Source organism: Sturnus vulgaris, chromosome 5 (genome assembly GCF_052056855.1).
Source record: "Sturnus vulgaris isolate bStuVul1 chromosome 5, bStuVul1.hap1, whole genome shotgun sequence".
Taxonomy (NCBI): domain Eukaryota; kingdom Metazoa; phylum Chordata; class Aves; order Passeriformes; family Sturnidae; genus Sturnus; species Sturnus vulgaris.
In genome coordinates this window covers 18739512-18761151 of record NC_142247.1, presented here as the reverse complement: position 1 = coordinate 18761151, position 21640 = coordinate 18739512, and the positions used below count along the sequence as shown (strand labels likewise).

At 35.9% G+C, this 21640-nt stretch overlaps 1 protein-coding gene across 6 annotated transcripts in view; it reads right to left on the bottom strand.

Moving 5' to 3' along the window:
- SYT1 (synaptotagmin 1) overlaps window positions 1–21640 on the bottom strand; it is a 333238-nt gene that overhangs the window by 146087 nt on the left and 165511 nt on the right. Inside the window, exon 1 of one of the 6 annotated variants that reach the window (XM_088164985.1) lies at window positions 18441–18459. The exons of the other annotated variants lie outside the window; for them this stretch is intronic. The gene's annotated coding sequence lies outside the window, so the exon portion shown is untranslated. Of the gene's footprint in view, window positions 1–18440; window positions 18460–21640 lie in introns of those variants that run through there. 6 annotated transcript variants of the gene reach the window in all.

Here is a 21640-nt window from a genome sequence, read left to right as displayed (position 1 = left end):
GGTTATTGGCAGGTGTCATACAGCAGTGACATACCTAACACTGATCATGTCTTCATATTGAGAACAAAAATAAAAAGCTGAGTCTCACCTCTGAGATGAAAACAATCAGCTTTATAACTCACCTGGGTATAATTCACTGCAACAATGAATGGAGATGAGAAAGGGAAATTCTTTTACTGTTTCAAATGACATTCAGCATATAAAGTATCTTTAGCAAACCAGCATCACCATAGATTTTCAGATATTCTGAGATGATACAAACCTCTCAGAAGACAAAAGAAGATACTCAGCAATTTTGAAAATCGGGTTATTGATAGGCTTTCCTAACATCAGATTATTTTAGCTTTCTTGCTGCAGAACAAACTTAAGACAAATGAATCCTGATTTCTAAAGAACCTGGTTTAACTTCTCAAGCTTATATTTTATCAAAAAGGTATACATAATGTTCTGATCATTAAAAATGCTACCAGCTCTGCAAGCTCCTTTTGAGGCTACCTCAGTGACTGTGTAATTTTAGTCAGTAGATGGCATTAGCTGCCTCAGTGTTAGTTACGCTGTGTGATTTATCAAGAAGTGGGTCAGCTACAGCCTGTGGCTCTGTGTATGCTCTCAGCAGGCTGAGAAAAAAAAAATGAGAAAAGATTTTGTTTTCTTTTCTTAATTACTCTTGCCATATTTTACTTGTTTCACTGGACAATCTAATTACACAATAAGGAGCAGATTCAACAGCAGGTACACATTTTCAGATACCAGTATAAGAAATAGATAGGACAGCACAGGCGTTTCTGTTCAGACAGCAAATCCTTCTGCTGGAGGTATTGCTCAGGATTACAGAGGCTCTGAGGAGAGAAAACTGTTCAAAGCCATGAGGGGAAAGACAGCTGACACAGCTCTAATGCTATTTCAACCCCTCTGCTCCACTAGACTCCTCCCAGCTCCTCCTACTAATGAGGAGAGGAGCATGTTACATGTCATATAAAGTCATCAGCATGATTTATATTTTGCAGATATTTTTACATCTAGCAGTTGTTAAAAAGGATGTATTTCAGTAATTCTAATGATAAAACTTAGGCTGGAAAAATACACACATGTATATACACCATAGAAAAAATCTTAATCCTGTGTTTTTTCAAATATCCAATGGGAATGTTCAAATATTCCTCTGAAGTGATTCCAACCCAAACCCTGCATTTAAACACCATGAAAGTGTGTTTGTACGTGTTTGAGACCACAATCTGAAAGTGCCTAGTGCAGAGCAGGAAGGAATTCTCCCCTTACACAAAAATAATTCAAGCTGATTTTTTTTCCCCTTCCATAACAGGATGAATTTGACAAACTTCAAAGTCCTTATTTTACAAAATTTGAAATATTCTCATTCCCTGCTTCCACAGCCAATGATTAGAATATGCACTGGGAATGTGTGAGAATCTGAAAGTCCTGTCAGTGCATTTGCCACAGCCCTATATAATGTCCTGGCCACTCTGCTGGGGCAACTTTGCAGGCTGGAATCCCTTCCTGCTTCCTCAGTCCTCACAAACCAGTTCCATACATTCCCACTGACTGCTTTCAACTGGCAGACACTAGCTGCAGAACTGAAAAAACGTGCATTTTGTGGGAAGGGGTTGGGTTTTTGGAGGGCATGAGGAAGGATAGAAGGGTAGATGACATAACTGGCTTTCACTGTGTTGTAGGACACTCTGAAAATATTTTCAAGCACATTTCTTGCCTTTTTTTTTTTTTATATTTGACTTTCTTACATGGATTTAATGGGTTTTCACACTTGTATTTTAAAGGCAACAACTTACAGAATTTCTCATTTGCAGTTAGTGATTCCTCTTGAAATTTCAGGTGTTTATTTTGGTTGTGTACCAAACTACGGCAAGCTTCCAACAAAAAATGTAAGGATTCTTCTGAGGAATACATATTTTTAATTCACAATGAATTTGCATATTCTCTATTCCTTTATCTTACTTGCCAACTCTGATTATTGATATTTATGGTAGGTGAACTCATATAGTCAAATATGCTCCAGCAAATCAAGAAGTGACTGCACCAGTACATTTAATACTACTACACTTAGAGGCTCAGGTAAATTTGGCCTTGTTACTCCACATTCTGAGATACTGACCCAGATGCTGAGCCAAATGAAGCTAGACTTTTTCTCCAACTGGCATTGCATCTAAGTGCAATGAGTAAACAACTATCAGATGTTCTCTTTTCTTAAAACTCTACATTAGCAGGATTATCCTATTCTTACCCTCTAAATAGAAATGTTTGGAGTTCTTTTACCTAACTACATAAAGTATTCTCTTGCAGTAGGGGGAGTGGAAGAATAGCATGGAAATGGCAGCAGGGAAATATCAACTCTGGTTTGTATGTAGGAAACTGAAAGACATTAAAAAAAATATTTTTTCAGGCTTGTACACAGTATTATGGAAAAGCTTATTCCCAAATTTCCCATTCCAGTATCTCTGGGAAAAAAAAAAAAAAGTAAATATGCTGCCATCTGTAGCTCTCTAAATGCCAGTATAAAACAAAATCGTTATACTGATAATAAAGTCAGAAGATAAAAACAAATAAGCAAAATCAGCAGGACTGTCAAACAGACAAATCTTAAAGTGCTGCCTGATGCATTTTCCTCACAAGTGTATTTCCTCTCCCTCACATTTCAGCATCTCTGATAGTTCAGTTTTCTATAATGCCCAGCAGCACAGCACAGCTTCTTCATAACTTGGAGGTAAACATGGGTTCAGTGTTTAAATGAGACATTAATATACAGGCAGCTAGCTAGAACTCAAGGGTGTGATGCTGGTTTTTTCCATAGTCAGTGCTCCAGGCAGTAATGTGAAATGGAGGAAAATGAGCATAAGAAGTTCTTATATATACAGAAATGCAGGACACCATTTCATCAATGGTAAAAGATTTTGCTTCCTGCCATTAAAAGAGCCAACACTGGAAGCATGAACCCTTTTGCCAGTCTAAATATGGAATCAGACTAGAGAGCTCATAAAACACAAAGCTTCCTACAAGGAATTCTCAGTTAAAGACCAGGAAAAATAGAATCAGGATTCTTTAGGACTGTAATCCATCTTGCTCTGTTCTTACAAAATTTATGCCACGTGTGAAAACAGCCAACTATGTCTGCATAATTATTTATTCTACAAAAAAAAAAAAAGGACTTTGGCTTCAAATTTTGAACATAACATTTTTTTCAACAACAAAGAAAAACAATGACAATTTCAGTCCCAAAACACTGACTTGGCAGAAGACCTGAGTTGCTGTCTGCAAATTCAATGACATTGAAAGCTCAATAAAGTAACTTTGCCTTGGAACTCACAAGACAGAGGGAACAAACAAAAAGACTCAGCTCTAAGGGGAAAAGAAGAATTTACAATGATTCAAAACAGTGATTTTTCTGAAAATATTTTTCAGGGTTGAAACTGGTATTTGCCATTTTAGGTAGAAAATTGGAACAAATGAAATTTCAAGACAAGCAGGAAAATATCAGATATGAATGCATGCCTAGATAAAGACAGATAATCATTCATATAGACTTAATTCCCTGAACAATGCAATGACAATAAAACCTCTGCACACATTTGGACAACTATTAGTTAAAACAAGTATGTCGAGTTTTTTCAAAACAGAAAAAACCCTCCAGCAACTCTTCAGACATGAAATGACAGTCCGTATAAAAGATTAATTTATTTTTTATTTGGCAGTAATTTCCAAATTCTCAATTTATAATGACTTAAATATCTGCTGAAAATTTAGTGTCATATCTGAACAGCCTATTTCCCACAAAGTGCATGTTAACATTACTAGGCTATTACATATGAATTTGTAGACCTATTTTAACACAGTTAAGCATTTAATAAAGTGCAGGCCCTTTCCTATAGAGGAGGGCAATAAGGCAAATTATCAGTGTGAAATTACTTATTTTTCTAGGTTTGCTTTTCATCCATCCAGCTGCATCTCCCCAGCAAAGTCAGGCCTAAGTGATTCAGACTGATAGAACCTTTTTACACCAGCTGAATTTCAATCATTTTTCAGAAGTATTTGCCATTCTGGAAGACTTGGCTCGAGTTGTACAGATAAACACCACAAATATTGACTCATATCTGGCATTTCCAGAGCTTCATAATGTGATTCACACAGAGTTTGTAGTCCTGGAGCAATCCTGAACAACAAATAACATGTAGGATACCCAGCTAAATATAAATATCAAAATAAATAAATAACTCAACTTCATTTTGAAAATACAGCCCCAAACGTAAGAGTAGCTGAATATTATTCTGAAATGCAATTATTTAGTATAGATAGAATTTTTCCAACAAGTTGTAATGCAGCTTTTCCCTTTTATCACTTAGTTGAGTTCTGTACTGACCAGTCCATTACAAAAACACTGAAATACTGTTAGGCAAAACAGCACCCAGAAAAGATATGACTGAACTCACAAGCATTTTCTACTGTTATCTTTTACAAATGAAATTGCACAAATGCAAGCAGGAAAAAAATTATCCAGCAGTCTTGCATTTCTGATTCAGTTCTGTCATATGAACTCGATGGGTCAGTACTTCCTAAACCTGCTTTAGTAGTTGCTGTGCATCTTGGTGCATCACAGTGTGAACACACCTGTTCTTTGCTGTGAGCTACTAAAATGCCATGAATCTACTGCTTAATGACAGACACCCGAACAAAGTTTAACGTAGAGTTTATGAAATTTGGTACAAAACTAAGATTAAAAAATTGCCAATACTGTAACCATAAAATTTCTTATACAGAATATTAAGTAACATAGATAACACAACACAAGGATTCAAACAGTACTTGAAAGTTGTTTTCCATTTGAGAATTACTGGAATTTGAGGATTACTGGCTATTGGGACAACTGTGACTCTTCCTCAGTCATTTTTACAACCCTTCTCTTTGTCTGCTTCACTATGGAGCTTTCTCAATGAAAAAAGTGATGGCAAGAACTTTATAAAGCATTCCAACTTTAATTTCACCTTCGTCTTTCTCAGTTAACACATCTCCACATTTCTTGAATGTCTTGTCCAGTAACTCCTCTTTCAGATTTACATTGTTATCTCTACTCACCTACAAGCTGATTTTTGTTTTCCTTTCTTGTTGTTTTCAAGAGATGAGAAGCCAGATGGGATAGAAATGTTTTATTTAAGGTTACCTTTCATTTTGTACTTACACACTTGATCTATTTCTAATGATCCTCTTCTCAGTCTCTAGGTGTATCATTCCTTCTACAAGCTGCCAAATCCCTCCAATATGTATCAGAAAAAAAATCTTTAAAGTTTTCTGAATTTTGGGGACAGCTGTTAAATGAATAATATGGGTTCAGGACCAGTATTGCTTTAACAATCTCACTAATAACCTCCTTCCTATCCAGTAACTTTAAATACAGATCATTGCGTTTGCTGCTTCTCATAGTTTTTAAATCACCTTACAGGTTTTCTACACATTTGCAAGAAAACTAAGACCTATTTTTAAATATGCTTCCACAACAAATGCTAGAAAATCCATATAAATAAAATTTACTGAGGTTCCTTTCTTATCAAACAACATGGGCAATTTAGTTCTGGCATACTCAGTATTTGGCAATTCATGCGAGCTTCAATGACTTCCATATCCCCACTTACTGTTTTGTTAAAATATCTTCTAAATCCCTGTATTTTACTGAGGTTAATTGTCTACCATTGTCCGAATAGTATTTTAACATAAAAACAAAAAAATTCTTGTGCATAACAAAATACCTTTTCCAGGTACGCTTAATATAATGGATTTTTAAAATGTAATTTTCGAAATCTAGGACACCTCTAAATTATTTACAGTTTTTGAAAAACCACATGCAATAGGAAATGCAAATAGGCATGATAAATCAAAAAGAAAACAAAAAGTAAACAAGTATGACACAATTTGTTAAAGCTTATGGCAATGATCAACGCTGATTATTGAGATAATATTACAACAAATATGTATTTTAATTATTTTGCTTATTTAAATGGTTTTAAAAACAACAAACAATTAGGAAAAACAAAAAAGTTTAACCTCGATTTTCTGGTAAATGAATCTGTTTTAATATAACCCCCGTCTTAAGCAAAGTACAGCGATAATTCTCAGATATGGAATTTGCAGACTACAGTCACATCTCAGCTGGACTTAAGCATCTGTTTGTCATTGCATTCACTAAGTAGACTAGATTATGAAACACAAGGGTAACTGGTATATTAAACTGGTAATCTGGTAGATTGATATCTTAAACTAGTATCTTAAAACTGGTAAACTGGTATCTTAAAAATAATTTGATTTTCCAATTGACTTTCAAAGAACAAGGACTTAAGTGAACAGTGAATATTCAGAGCTGCTGCACACACGTTGCTGTCTTTGAGATGAAGAGAGGCTTTGGGTTCTCACCATTATTTCAACTAAGGGCTCCCACTTGGGTAGCTTTTGCGTTCTCAGCTTTAATAACTCAGGAAAGTATCTTTAAGCAGCACGTGATAAGCATAGAGAGCAGGAATAAGCAATTCTTAACACAATTTCCATAAAGTAAAGAGCAACATGCTATTTGTAAAATGGTCTAGATGTGGTTTGAAGTGAAAACTGTATATACATAAAAATAATACAAATAGATACTTTAGCTATTCATTTTAATATAGACATTACCACTCATAAAACCGTTTATATAAATCACTGATACTTTAGTGATAATCAATACTGTTTTACACTTCTGTAGGAAGGTTTGAAATATGTTAATTAAGAATTATCTGAAAGGGTGTTAATATCATATTAAAAACTGCCCAAGGCTTTGTTTTCAGTAAATATTTATGGGAGTAGAAGAAAGTTGCAGTTATCTCTGTAGATCAAGTACCAGTCTATGGGTTATTTAAATGGAAAGCATAGTAGATATTCATGTTGTTTTTAGTGACAAATGGCAAAATAGAATATTATTGACCCTCCCTACCACAGACGCTGAAACAAGCTCACTCATGCCTCTGAAGAAAGGAAATCTGTACCCCAAAAATAGCTGGCCTAGAACTGCAAAACATTTATTTAGAGTCAGTGTGAAGGACTCAGATGCAATCTCTTGTATTTGTAACAATACAAATAGAACGTCTGCAAGAAAAGGGATCTATAGGATGAAGATGGTAAAGGGCGAGGAAAGAGCAAAGTTCTTCAGTTTTTTAAAGCTAAATGCCTTCTCCTGAAGCTGCCTTCTACCATAAACTTCCATATCTTTACATTGTAAAAATTGTTTTACAAATGACTATTAGCACTTTTATGTCCAGCCAAACAACCTTTCCTCTAAAATATAATTTATATGCAAAAATAATGTGCCTGATTTAATGTGCTTATCAGTTCTTGTACTAATTAATGCACACATATTTTCCATCAACAGTTGAGCTTAGTAAGAGTAATTAAAAAAATACACAAACTGTATTTTGAAGTAATCACTAAGTCATCAAGAACTCTTTTTTTATGCATGCCAACACTTGTACCCTTGTAAGTGTGCTTAGGATAGAACTCAGTAGTTTTTAGCACAGCAATTTAAATCACAAGGCTTTTGAGAGGGAAATGGAAATCTAATTACTACATACCTTGGTCATCTCTGGAATACCTCTGTGAAAGCACAACAGATACATATTTATATAGAATCCTTTGCCACAATAAACAGAACAGATTTACAGAGGTAGCCAGCATCAGCTGTGATTAACAGGATCTGTAATGCCAAGAATTTAAATTACTGCCTTTGTCTATCAGCAGGTTGCTGGACACAAAGACAGACGTCAAGAGTTGTAAGGACCCCCAGTTAAATGGACCAATTTTGTGCAAATTCTTCATGTTATTTTATCTGTTTCTCTACAGCAGAACCTAGTGAGTTGCAGATAGTAGCTACAGCATGAACCAAGACACAGCTCCCACTTACCTATACAAATACAGTATTTTGAAGCTAATCAGGGAGGAATAATTTCTTTGAATGCCATTCAGCTATGGAATCCCACCACAAGCAGTATTTATTTTCATCTTTGGTCTTAGTGGCATGCAGGTTAAAAGCTGGGCTTTTTAGATAAGATGTACTTCCCTGTCCCCTAAGCTGCACTCAGGAATTATTATTTAAAATGTTGCTCAAGCACGTTACAATACTATTCCAAAATGAATTTCATTTTACTTGGAAATATTACATTTAAACTTTTATGGACCCCTTAAAATACTATGAACTTTTGAAATACGTTTCATACACGATAGTGACATCATTACTAATTATTACTGTCTGTTGCCTTTTTTTCATGTAGCTTCAATAGTCCTTAGATTGATTACTATTTTAACTTGACCTCTTGGAGCACTGAGGACTTAAAGAGTGGTATTTATCTCACCTGATTCTAGATACTAAGCCTGATCTAACAGCAGACTAGGAAGAAAAACATATTGACAAAAAGACATGCAAAGAGGAAAATGAATTTTATGTTTTTTAAAGTGTATTTATATGATGTCTGACTTCTACAGATCTAAAAGTACATAAGATGAATTCAACAAAGTAAGTTTATGAGATGCCATGCACGGAAGTAATGATTACCCAAAAAGATGGAGGTGGGTGAGTTTTATGAGAATATTAAGTTAGGAAGAAAGTTCTGGAAGAAACCTGAAGCTATTTCACAAACATATAAACAGAAAAGGTAAATTTCCTTTGGCTTAAATTATTTTATGTATAGCTTTAGTATCAACCTCAAGGAAGAGAAATGGAAAAACACAAAGTTTAGTATTTTTTATTTTATATATTGTTGCATTTAGACCATAGCATATATAAATATATATGTGTGTATATATACACACACATAAAAGTTTTAAAGATTCATTTTATTTGGTTAGAAAGAGAATGAAAAGGAAGGTCTTTTCTATGCATTTGGTGTTTGGAAGCATTCACTGTAATTGAATCCATGTGAAAAACTGGGTTGCTATTTACCACTTTCATTTATATGAAAATGACCACCTGCTACGGTAATGAAAAAGTCAGTATGTTAAAACTTGAGAAATATCTTTTTATGAGCTATTCCTTCACTATCCTTACAAATACCAGAGAATGGTAATAAAAGCTATTTTTCATGTTTCCTTCTTGAAGTTTGAAAAGAAGGTAAGAACCCTTAACATAAAACAATACTCTAGTAAGAATGTGAAAGAATGATTTGACCCCAGTATCCCATCACCTCCTCAAAACAAAACAAATAAAATACAATGAGTTTTTGGCTACCACTACAGCAATTCCCTACTTTGTATTCAAGAGCTGTAATGCTTTCATATAGCCCCAGATATGAGAAACTGAGAAACAGCCAAGAAATCTACCTCATTCCCTATTGCCACATAATCCTATGGAAGTATATGAAATCCTTGGTTGAACACTATTGCCTTAGTTATCAATCTGTCATCTGTGAATCCTCTTCTGCTTACCTATTACTTGCTACTGTAAGATAGCTATGTTAATACCTATTACATCTAATATAGCTCTGTTCTGGAAGAAAGTCTTTTACACTGGAGATACTGTGGATATCTGTACTTACAGGACTGCAATTATGTTTCAGTAGAAATAGTGTAACAACAGTCCTGATTTGAAGAAAACGAAGCCAAGGGAATATTGCCAAGCACATTTTCTAGCCTTTGGAATTCATTCTTACCCTTTCTCTAGTTTACAGGGGACCTTACATGCCACTTGTTCAGACACCACAAACTCCTAAGTGTACTACAGCATGTGGCATTTTATTACTTAGAATTTTGGAATTTTTTTCTTCTTTTTTTTTAACATATATATTGAAAATGCTTTTCCAGTTTGGAAATCAAAGATTATGCAGAGGCTGGGAATTTAAAAAAAAAGGTATTTATCACAGCATTTCTAAAAAGACCAAACGCAGAAATGTTGTATTTTGTTTAAGTTATTTATTTGCTACCTGGAGATGGCCATAGCAGTAATACTTCTCAAAAAGTAGATTTCAGTAGGGAATCCAAACCCATTTTGGAGATTTAAGGTTGAAGAAGCTTACAGCAGCACCTAAATCACTGGCATGTGTTTTACACATTAGCACTGAATCTCAAGCTAGTTATAAAAAGTAACAGAAAAGAAGTAGGGAAACGCTTGAAAAACAAAAACAAGCAAATAATTCCCCAGAAAGTAAAGATAAAAGGTGGCCCTACAAGAATTTAGGGCTCACAAAATATGTGATATTTTTCTCATAAAACAAATCTGCTCAGATCTCATGCTACCTTTATTAGAATGATTTAAGTTTCTAAATAGTTCAGTGGCTTAGGATAAAAATGTGTGGAATTTAAGCAGTTAATCAAATTTTGGCTTTCATTTTTCTTATGAGGACATAGAAATTTTAAATATCCGTTTGGTCCTGTCTTCATTTTGTAGAGCTCTTCTATGTTCTGAAGAGACATAGTAATATTCTCATTCTTTGGAGCATTTTTGTAATCTAATTAAGCCACAACCAGGTAGAGGATTATTCCACTGAAAGAACCACCCTTGGAAATTAGAACATCTTTTTGAAACAGCAATTGTTTGACTCAGTCACTCTTCCAAGCACATCCCCCTGGGGCACCAAACCAATAATCAGCCACCAATCCCAGAAACCAGGTTCAAAGTCACAGAGGAACTTGTTATAGTTGAACTTTAGGAAATCTGAAGTCTAGACAGGGTGTATCTTATTTTTAACAACCTGCTACTTCTACAACCTGTTCCCTTACAAGAATTTGCTGAAATAAACATAAAAGATTCCTATTGCCTTCAATTAACTTTTTATCAAACTTTAGCTACTTCCTCTTATCCTCACCCTCCTACTCACCTTCCCAATATATGTACCTCATCCTTCTGCTCTACTTTGCTGCTTCCAATTAGTTGTGTTTTCTACCCCACTGACTCTCCAGTGTTGACTCTTCAGACTGATTTTTTTCATTCTCTTTTCTTTCTTGAAAACTTTACTTCTCTTACCCTTACGATGATGTTATGATTGTGTTAATCACAATCTCCTTACCACATCCATTACTTAAATGCCTTGTTATGAACAACTGAAAAAAAAGCACTGGTGAGACCCTATCTGGAGTACTGCATCCAGTTCTGTGCTTCCCAGTTCAGGAGAGACAGGGACATACTGCAATGTTCCCAGAGAAGAGACACAAAGATCATAAAAGGACTGGAGCATCTGTCATCTGAGGAGAGCCTGTGAGAGCTGGGACTGTGCTCTGCAGGAGCTACAGCTGCTCCATCCCAGTGAGCGGGGAGCCAGAAAAAAATGCCAGGAGGCTTGCATGGATGAAAAGGGAGCTTCCAGAAAACTCACACACAAAAAATGAAGCATGCAGAGGTCAAAAACAGAGAGGGAAGACTTGGGGGAAATACAGAGATACTGGGTGAATATGCAGAGATGCAGTTAGGAAAGTGAAAGACTACCTGGAACTGAACCTGGTATAGAACAACCAGGAAAACTTCCGTAAGTATTCAAGTGACAAAAGGAAGACAAGGGAAAATGTGAGCCTACTGCTAAGTGTGCCAAGAGACCTAGTGACACAGGCCATAGTAGAGGCTGAGGTACTTGACACTGTCCTCACCAGAGTCTCGACTAGCAAGACTGGCCTTCACAATTCCAGGCCCAAGACACCAATGGGAAAATCTGGAACATGAAAATGTACTCTTGGTGGAAGATGATCAGGCCATGAAATATTGTTGTCCCTGATGGTATACACCCACAAATACTGAGGGAGCTGCCTGCTGCCATTTCTAGGCTACTCTTGATAATCTTGAAGCATTGTGGCAACTGGGAGAAGCATCCAAAGACTGGAGGAAAGGAAATGTCACTTCAAACTTTAACAACAGCAGGAAGGAGGACCCAAGAAACTGCAGATCTGTCAGCTTCACCTCTATCCCTGCAAAGGTGACAGAGCACTTAATCCTGGAAATGATTTTCAGGCACATAAAGGACATGAAGGCAACTGGGAGTAGTCAGCATGGGGAAATCTTGCTTAACCAACCCGACTACCTCCTTTCATGAAACACCTGGTTTGTGGATGAGAGGACAACAGTGGCTATTGTCAACTTTGACTTCAGCAAGGCTTTTAACACTGTCTCCTGTAAAATGCTCATAGAGAAGCTGGTGAAGGATGAGCTGGACCAGCAGGCTGTGAGGTGGACTGAAGGCTGCCCAAGGAGGCAGGCACAGAAGGCAGTGGTCAGTGGTACACAGGCTGCTAACTCGTGGTTGTACCCCAGAGGTGAAAGCTGGGTCTGGTCCTGTTTAACTCCTTCATTAATGGTCTGGATGATGGGGCACAGTGTACCCTCAGCACATCTGCCATCTGCTGAGAGAAAGCATTTTAAACAGAAAGTGGTAAAAGTGGCAGGTAAACAATAACATATTCTGAAACTCCCACTGCTAGAGCTGACTGCTATCATCTGTTACCTCTTTTGTCTAATTTTAGATTGCAAACACTTCAGGGCATGGATGACATTTTTTATTTGCCTAAGACGTGAACAACAGATACACATTAACTACATAAATGATTAATAATGATAACAGTAGCACCCCAACTGCAAAATACAGCTCTGTCTCCACCTCCCATTCAATAATCCAATAATCTGAAATAGAAAATCAAATAGGTTATGGAGGAGTAAAAAATTTTATTAATTTTGTTACTGTTCCCTATAATCTTTATCTGGATATAATGGAGAGTATTTTCCACCTTAATAATGATACACAAAGTTTAAAAAAATGAAAAGCGATCCTAAATTTCACAAATTCAAAAACAACTCGACTTACTCTGCTGAATAAAAAGGTTTTCTAATTCAAAAGTTCAGATAGAAAATGTTAATGAAAACAGAACCCAGTCAAGTCAAATAAAATAAGAAAATAAATAGGGATTTTGCTTCAGGCAGCTTGAATCTGATTTAAGCAGCACTCTTGGAAGAATCCAGCTGTTGTTTACTGAAATGTAAAATAGTGTACTTATTCTTTTATGTGACAGCATTCATGATCCTTCAAATCATGAAGTAACATATTTCTTCTCATCAACAATAATCATTTTATGTACAGTTACTAATCTGACCAATTACCTGAAAGCTAATTAGTTAGGCTGTACAGAATGAGATAGCTAACCCAATGTATTTTGATTTTAATTACTGGTATTTAATAAGGAGTACTGCCAAATACATCCATAACATTAATGTTTTACAGCAGCATTACAGATATTTTGTTAGCGATTGAACCAGTCTATGATCATCTTTGTTTTATAGCCTCAGAGATCAATCTAATTTTAGCTAATGCAAAGCTGGACTATGGCAATTACAGTGTATTATTCATGTTAACAATTTACCTCCTTTCTCTGTATGCACACTGAATTTTCACACTGAGACACTGTAATTCTCTCAAGAAGCAGGATATCTCAGAAAGTTCAAAATTACGTGTAATTAAGAAAAAAAAGACAGAGCCTTACCCAGCAACACAACTTGTGGCAAGTTTAAACAGGGTTTTACTCAGCCCAGATCAAGTGAGCCCTCAGAGTTATTAGAGCTGCAAACCCCATCTGTGCTTCTGCCTAACAAATCTTGAAAAACATGTGGTCTATTCCTACTTACAGTTCCTCATTTTTATAGGGAATTAATAAAAGCCTAGTGCTAGTACAGAAAACACTTTCCTTTCTGTATCACTGTGCTAAATTATGTTCTATGCAATTGCCTATGTTATATATTCTATATTATCACACTAAACATTCAGTGCAATTCTGTGCTGCCTATAAAAGCTAAAAAAGGTCAACAGAGAGGGATACATTCCCACAATCCATGCTAAAACGTTTATTTCAGTCTCATGGCCTCCAAGCTTTCACAAGTACTTTAAGAGGAGATTGGAAGGAATTTGCTGCCCACTCACGATGATGTCTCATAAAAGGTTCTTCAAAAATGGATCAAAGGCTGTAATTTCCATGCCATTTCTGTCCAATTTCCTTTTCTCTTATGTTTTCATTTTTGAAATGGCTATGATTGCAATCCACTTTAGCCCACACAGCAATGCAGGTCTAAATGAACCATTTATCACAAACTTTTTGTCTTTTGGCTGCTCGTGATTTTATTTCCTTTACAATTTTTTTATTTCATTTTTTTGGTACTACTTACACTGCATTGCAATTACCTTCATAATTATACCTGCAGTGATTTGTGTTTTCCTGAACTCAGATGCATCATTGAGACTTCTGATCCAACCCAACTGCACTTTATTATTTATGTTAATGTTAACTCCTCCTCCCCCTCCTCCTCCATCACCAAAAAGAATTTCATATGGATCTTTCCACAGGAAGAACTTTTCTTTCTGCCCTTTCCATGCCACACAGAGGATGCTGATATCTTGTATTGCTTTTGCTGAATGCTACTGCCTTATATCTGAACCTCACTTTTTTTTTTTTTAATCATTAAAAAAAATAAATCTGAGATTATGAAGTTTAGCATATATTCAATTGAGTCTCATTATCTCACTGGACAGCATGTCGTATTTTGAATAACAATTGTGTTCCTCTTCTTTAACATAAAATAGTACCAGTTATAAGCAGACAGGTTCTCCATCATTTATCTAAATATGCTTGACCTGCCTCTGATTTACAACCAAAAAACAAACAAAACAAACCAACCAACCAATCAACCAAACACACGAAAACCCAAAAGATAAATATAAGCTCTTATGTCTTAGTTTAACCAGCAAATGATCTTTCAAAACAGATTTTAAAACCCTCTCATCTTTTGTTTTTTCTAAGTTAGGACAGAAATTTCAAAATTCACAGTCATCTAGCCATTTATAAAAAAGCTTTACTTTTTTACTTTAGTATTTCCTGTTTTCCTTCAATTTCCCCTTGCTGTTCCAAAAATTAACTTTTAATATTGATGTCATTCATTACAGCTTAGCCATACAAAAATATTAATTAATATTTCAAGGATAAATTGTATTGCTGTACTTTTCTTCAAATTTATCTTTCAATATAAAACAATATGGTGTATTACAAAATGAAAATATTTTTTTTTCAAATTTAATGGTCTTGAAGTGTCAAAAATATACTATACACAATCATTAGGGAGATGATTAAATGATTAAATGAGACAGAAAATAATAAATATAGTAATACTAAGAAGTTCCTGCAGACTAGTGATACAGGGCTGGAGTACCTGAATTGCCACGGTGTTCACATCACCAAGCCTAGAACCTCACAATATTTAAGCTACATATGGATGCCTGAGAAGGCTAAATGAAATTGTGGCTGTAATTCTCATATTTGAAGGCAAAAGAATAACTAAGTAACTAACTATATATAGAAACCAAATAAAAACATATATATGTGCCTATGTGCATAAATGTATGCTTCTTGATTTTACACAGAATATACCTAATAAAAACTCAGAACACATCTAAAAAAAAATCTGTGTTTACTACTGAAGTTGTAAACAAGGAGCAAAAGTTCCCCATGAGCCTCTATGGATGGATCTGTTTTACATTTGGCCAGACTGACAAGAGCACAAAACTTGATGTCCCATTTGGTGAGATGGTGGACATCACTGATGCCTTATGGAACTTTTACACAGACACACCCCCTTCACACAGCCTATGACCAAAGCTATGAGCAAACAACAGTGTATGACCAAACTACAATTCATATGAAAGGGAATGGGCAAGAACAGATAGCAGACAAAATACATTGTTGTTCTAATATAGACTTTTCCCACAAGCAAGGATTGCAGTTGTTTCATAACAGAATGAACAAAGTGATGGAAATTATTTGAGATACTTTGATTTGGAGGTAGGAGACATGCACCATATCAGAAATTAGCTGAAAGACTTCTCAGAGATATTCCTCCTTGTGAAAAGCAGGCTCATGGAGAGGAGCTCATTGCATTATTCAGCTACCTGAAAGGAGTCTGTGGCCAGGTGAGGGCCAATCTGTTCTCCCATGTAACAAGTGACAGGACGAGACGAAACTGCTTCCAAGTGTGCCAGTGGAAGTTTAGATTGGAGAGTAGGAAATGGTTTCTTTACTGAAAGGATGGTCAGGCATTGCAACAGGCTGCTCAGGGAACAGCTGGAATCATGATTCCTGGAAGTGTTCAAAAAAATGTGGATGTGCCAGTTGAGGACACTATCTCATTCTGTATGATTTGCTGGTGAACATGGTGATGCCAGGTTAATGGTGAGACTCAGTCTTTTCCAACCTTAACAAATTCATAATTCATCAATAATGAACAAGCAAAAAAAAATTATAAGATAAATAAAAAATAAACATTAAAATGAGAGAAACATTTTGCAGGATAAAAAAGAAAGACCTTCTGTACAACTCTGTGCAATACAGAAAGAAGTAAACAAGCACTTTTACTGGGTCTCAATGCTTGCAAAATCAGCTTAACAGCCATGAAAGCAGATACTCAAAGGAAAAAAAATCCTTCACTCTTTCTTTACTTAATTTAACCAAGGGAGATTATGAGGATATAAATATTAGATGTTGTTTCTAGAGCCTCCTTTTACATTTTTTATCTAAACATTCAGGCCACATTTACCATCAGAAATACCACTAAAACACATAAAGTGAAATATGACATTGATTTCAATAGAGCAAATCCAGATTTATACATACATTACTCAGAGAAAAATCTATCACAGTATATTACATATTATTTAGTGGAGAATGGGAAGTTCATTCATACATAAATGACTTTCTGTAACACTGCTTTTTTTTCAAAGAGTAATTAAAATAAGCAATCAATGCAATAACAGTTACTAAAGTGACATGAGAAGCTGTCTCTATTCACCTTAAGAAAAAAACCCCAAGTAAACCACAGTTATTTCAAGATGGTGATTTTGGATTTTTCCCATGCTGGTAAGACCAGCATTTGCTCCACAGCAATTGTCAAAATCTGTTACTAGAAATATGATTTTTCCTCTTAGATTACTATGACCCATATTGATATAAACATTTAGGAATTACTAAAGTCTACTGAATCTAGATTTAAAAATGCCTGGAGAACCTGAGCCTTAATATATTTTCTCTCATCAGATTAATTTCAGTTTCCCCAGCTCTTATGATTCTTGTTCACCTTTTTGTGGAGAAAGATAAAGCTAAGAGATATTTTGCCTTCTTGACTTTAAAGACAAAAAGACCAAAATAATGGCCACAGTTTCAACAATGATAATTGTCTAGATTTCTGTCTGAGCCTATTGCTCACAAGGAGATTATACTGGTAGAGATGTCTTCTTCATTAAGGAAAAAAAAATTATAATCAATAAATAGTTACTGTATTACAGTAAGAAGCAAATATAAAGTAAAATAAAATATTATTATTTGTTTTCAAGTTTTACTTAGTAACAGCTCTTCTTTTCCTGCCAGGTGTGATGCTGACTTTTAAACATGAAAAAATACTGAAAAGGCAGCATACAGGACAGTGTAATATGTAACAAAAGTAACAAAAAAGACCATTCAGTTTAACACACACAAAAGCATTGGTGCACACACAGCTGCTGCTTCTTACAGGGAAAATAAACAGCTCCTGACAATACGACTTACTACAAAATTCATGGAGCAAACCTGGTTTAGGATGCCACATCTATGTGTAGGTACAATAAAATATATTTCAAATAACACTGGAGGATCTCATCAACTGAGAAGTATATAAGCAAGGTGTATGAAAAGCTTTTTATTTTGTGTCTTGTACCCAAATCTGCTGTCATAGGCTACGTTTGCCTCAGGTGTACAAAGGCGTATGTTGATATGGACCAGTGGCCCTTGTAACTTTGCTGCACATCATCTTTTATTACGAAGGTCAAAGAAAAATGTTATACTTCCTTCTATGTCTAATGTGGCTACTACAAGTAAATATATTAAAATATGCAACACTGTATGCAGATGCAGACATTCTCAAATTTAATTGATAGAAAAAAATACTGTAAAAAAAAGACCTCAAGCAACAGTTCATAGACATTTGAATGGAATTCTTCTCACAATAGTCTTGATTAAAAGTGTGATGAGAATGAAACTAACCTCACAATAGAATTACACACGAGTTGAATGATCAGTAATGGAAGATTGTTACAGTCATCCTAGGTTTCTGTGGGATTTTTCACCCAAGTTTCACTAATGTTGCTGTATTTGATTGATTGCAATTTTCTCAATTTCTAAGCTTTGTTCCAGAAAGCAACATTTTGTTCCAGTCATCTTAGCAAGAGGCACAATGTTCCCTGGCATAAGATATTAATAAAAAGTCATGCTGCCTGTCTCTCTTGGTTGGTCACACCAAGGTTGATTTTTGGTAGCATTTAAAATTCAATTACATTGGCAGTCACATCTGTACTTAAATTTGAAATTATCTTCTGAACACAAATACAACTATGGGGGGAAAAAGCCAAATTTAGATAACTTACATTGGGATCATTTACATTTCCTGTCTTCCCTCAGCACAGCACACTCTGCCCTCAATGTCTGCACAGAAACAAGAGAAAGACCTTTGGTTCACTTTTCACTCCTTGGTGGTATCTCCAGCCACAACCTGAGCTCAGATTCTGACCTGGCCTCCCATATGGACCCTGTCTGAAGTTCTACCAAAATGCTTTGTAAGTGACCTAGTGCTGACTTCCCAGGTGACAAACCTGCCCATCACTGCTGCTTGCTACTCACTGAAAAATGATCCTGAAGAGCTTTCCTGGTGTTTTAAAATAAGCACAGCAACTCAGCACTACTGCATACTGTTTGGAACAGATTTTCACCCTTTCTGCAAACAATGCTGCTCACGTTTCACACAAGACAGCTACTCAAGCACATTCAAGGGCACTCCCCAAGACACAATATGCTAATTCCCCTATCTCCAGCTAAGCTGGGTCCTGGTGAACATCCAAACACAACTTAAAATTGATGATACAGACTGTGTAACATAATGAACTATACTGGCTAGGTAATATATTATTACCATATAATAATATAACACATTAGACACACATAAGCAAAATTGCATTCATTGATGAAGAAGCAAAATTGTGTTGGAGTGCAAAGCTATAGTAGAGATTTACTACAGTATCAGTCCAGATCTGATTTTAGTCCACAAGTTTCTTATGCACAACTTCGTTTAAGTAATAAAACTTGGAGATGATACCATTTTAATATTAAAAAGACACAAAATCCCCACATTACCAATTTTACTACACACCTGCAGAAAATTCATAATTCCACATTAGTCATTCTGGGGTAAAGCATCTGCCTATTTCTGGCTGGTTTTATTCTCTTCTGAAACTTGTCTCTAGGTGTCATACTTAAGCTCACCTATATTTTATATGAATGCCTATTGAACACTCTTGCATAGGTATGAATATGCACAAACACAAGAAACAGTAAACACAAAGTACTTTATAATGGAAAAAAGGAAATTATTTTTTTCAGGAAACTACACATTCCTATGCATAGGGATGAAAATAATGTAAGCTGTAGGACTAGCAAAGCATGCAAGACAAGGGTAGAAAAGTACAGTGCAATGTGAGGACTCAGCAGAGAACTTCTGGAAACTGAGTGTGTTCCTTCAGTGATGAGGCACAGCTCGTTCTCATGCAAAGCACTCGCCCTGTGGTCAAACCTAAAAAAATGTACTAACTAGCACTCCCACAGCTGACACCAGAACAAGGAACTATAATTTATCTCTAGTAAAAACTACAGCTGTGTCTTCTTAATGATTTTATCACTTGCCAGACATCTAGTTATAAGCACCAAAAAAAAAAGTAATTCTGCTAGAAGGAAATATGTTGACTACTGGGGTAACTGTCTTGACCCCTAGTGTTTAAGGAGATAGTCCCAAAGCTATGGCTCTGTGGTTTACAAAAATGATGGACAGGCAAACACTGCATTGAGAGAGAGAATATGTATTTCATGAGGTAAGCTGAAGTAACAGAGAAATGGGCATGGTTTTGGATACACAAGATCAAAAGGAGCATGGGGGAGGGCTGTAAGGAACTGACCTGATTTAAGGGTGTATTGGTACTGAAAGAGAGTTTTGCCTTCATTCCTCCTTATACCTTCCTCTATTCCTGAGTATGCCATTTCACAAACTTTCTCTAATCTCCTCAACGTTCAGGGGCTCCTGCTATGAAATATTTCTACTTATCAGTACAGCTCTAAACTATCCATCTTCTTCTGTTACCTTATCTATTTCCTAGATTAGTAAAATGTATTGGCTCACAGCAAGTCCCAGAGCTTTGAGAGCTGGTGAGCACACAGATAGGGAAACTAGGTTCTCCTGACCTTGGTGGCAGGGAACTGTAAGGCTACAGACAAAAACAATAAAGAACAAATAAACATTAAGTATCAACTAACATTAATAATTTCTGAATCTATTGGCAAAACATTCGATAGAGGCAAGGATGGGGAGATACTCCTCCTTTTGTTCCAGAAACATTACATAATGCTGTAAAAATGTCTTAGGATTTTGTATACTCTTGGTTCCTGCCCTGTAAACACCCACACCATTACACCATGGATACCAGTGCAGAGTTAACCCGGGCCCTCTAGATAGATGTAATTCTTAACAATTCCACATCACTTTTTGGGAGAACTGATGAATAGCTTGGACCACCCTATCAGCCTACAAACATGCAATACACACTTGACAAAGTCTCTTTTTTCCCTTTTAATTCAGACAGGAAGGAGAGTGAAATGCTGTGAGAAGGCAGATACAGAGCCATGCACTCCCAGGGCTGTGCTGACATTTGGGTTACACTGAGCTCAGATGTAGTGACTCTGCACTGGGGTGGTGAAGTGCAGAAGGCAGACATGCCCACTTTGTGAGAGGGAGAAGGCTGCTGGCTGCTCTCTGCCACTATGTTTGAAAGGAAAGCTGTGTGTTCTTTCTCATCTCTGGGATGGGCACTTCCTTTCACACCACAGCTGAAATTTTGTTTCAATTTACACAGGTGCATCACTTTCCTTATCACACAAACAAAACATCTACCACTGTGAATCAAAAATGTAACTCAGATCATAGTTCCCAGTGTTCAAACTTTTGTTCTCATTTTTGACTATATTGCTCCCTCTGTTTTATTATTTTCAGTCAGCCTTTTCTTGCAAATATCCTCATTTTTAATAATACTTACGGTAAGCAGCTACTTACTGCAGTAATTAATTTTTAAAATTAATTAATACAAAGAAGCCATACAATTAAGAACTTCTTAATTATTTGCAAAGAACAGATACCACAAGAATTAGGGTCTCTTTAGTGAAGTATACTCTAGTTCAAGTGAACAAATCAGTCTCTGTACCATGTATATATAGATATATCATTGGCACTCAGGAAGATATTCAGTATTTTCTACAGAGGGGAAAAAGTAGAGAAGACTGGAGATGAGGTCACTTGACCATATTTCCCCTACAACAGTTTTAGACACAACTGAACTTGGCCCTCCACAGGTTTGTGACTCAGAGAGCCTCAGAGGAGGGCTTTTCGTACAGTGCTGATAAAGGTAAAGTCTGTTGTTAATCAAAATACCATTCTGATGCCATATTTGCTGTACATTAGACGTCTCAACCATTCCAGTAGCTTCAGATAGTAGTCTATGGCAAAGATTCCAGTATTTTATCAGGAGCT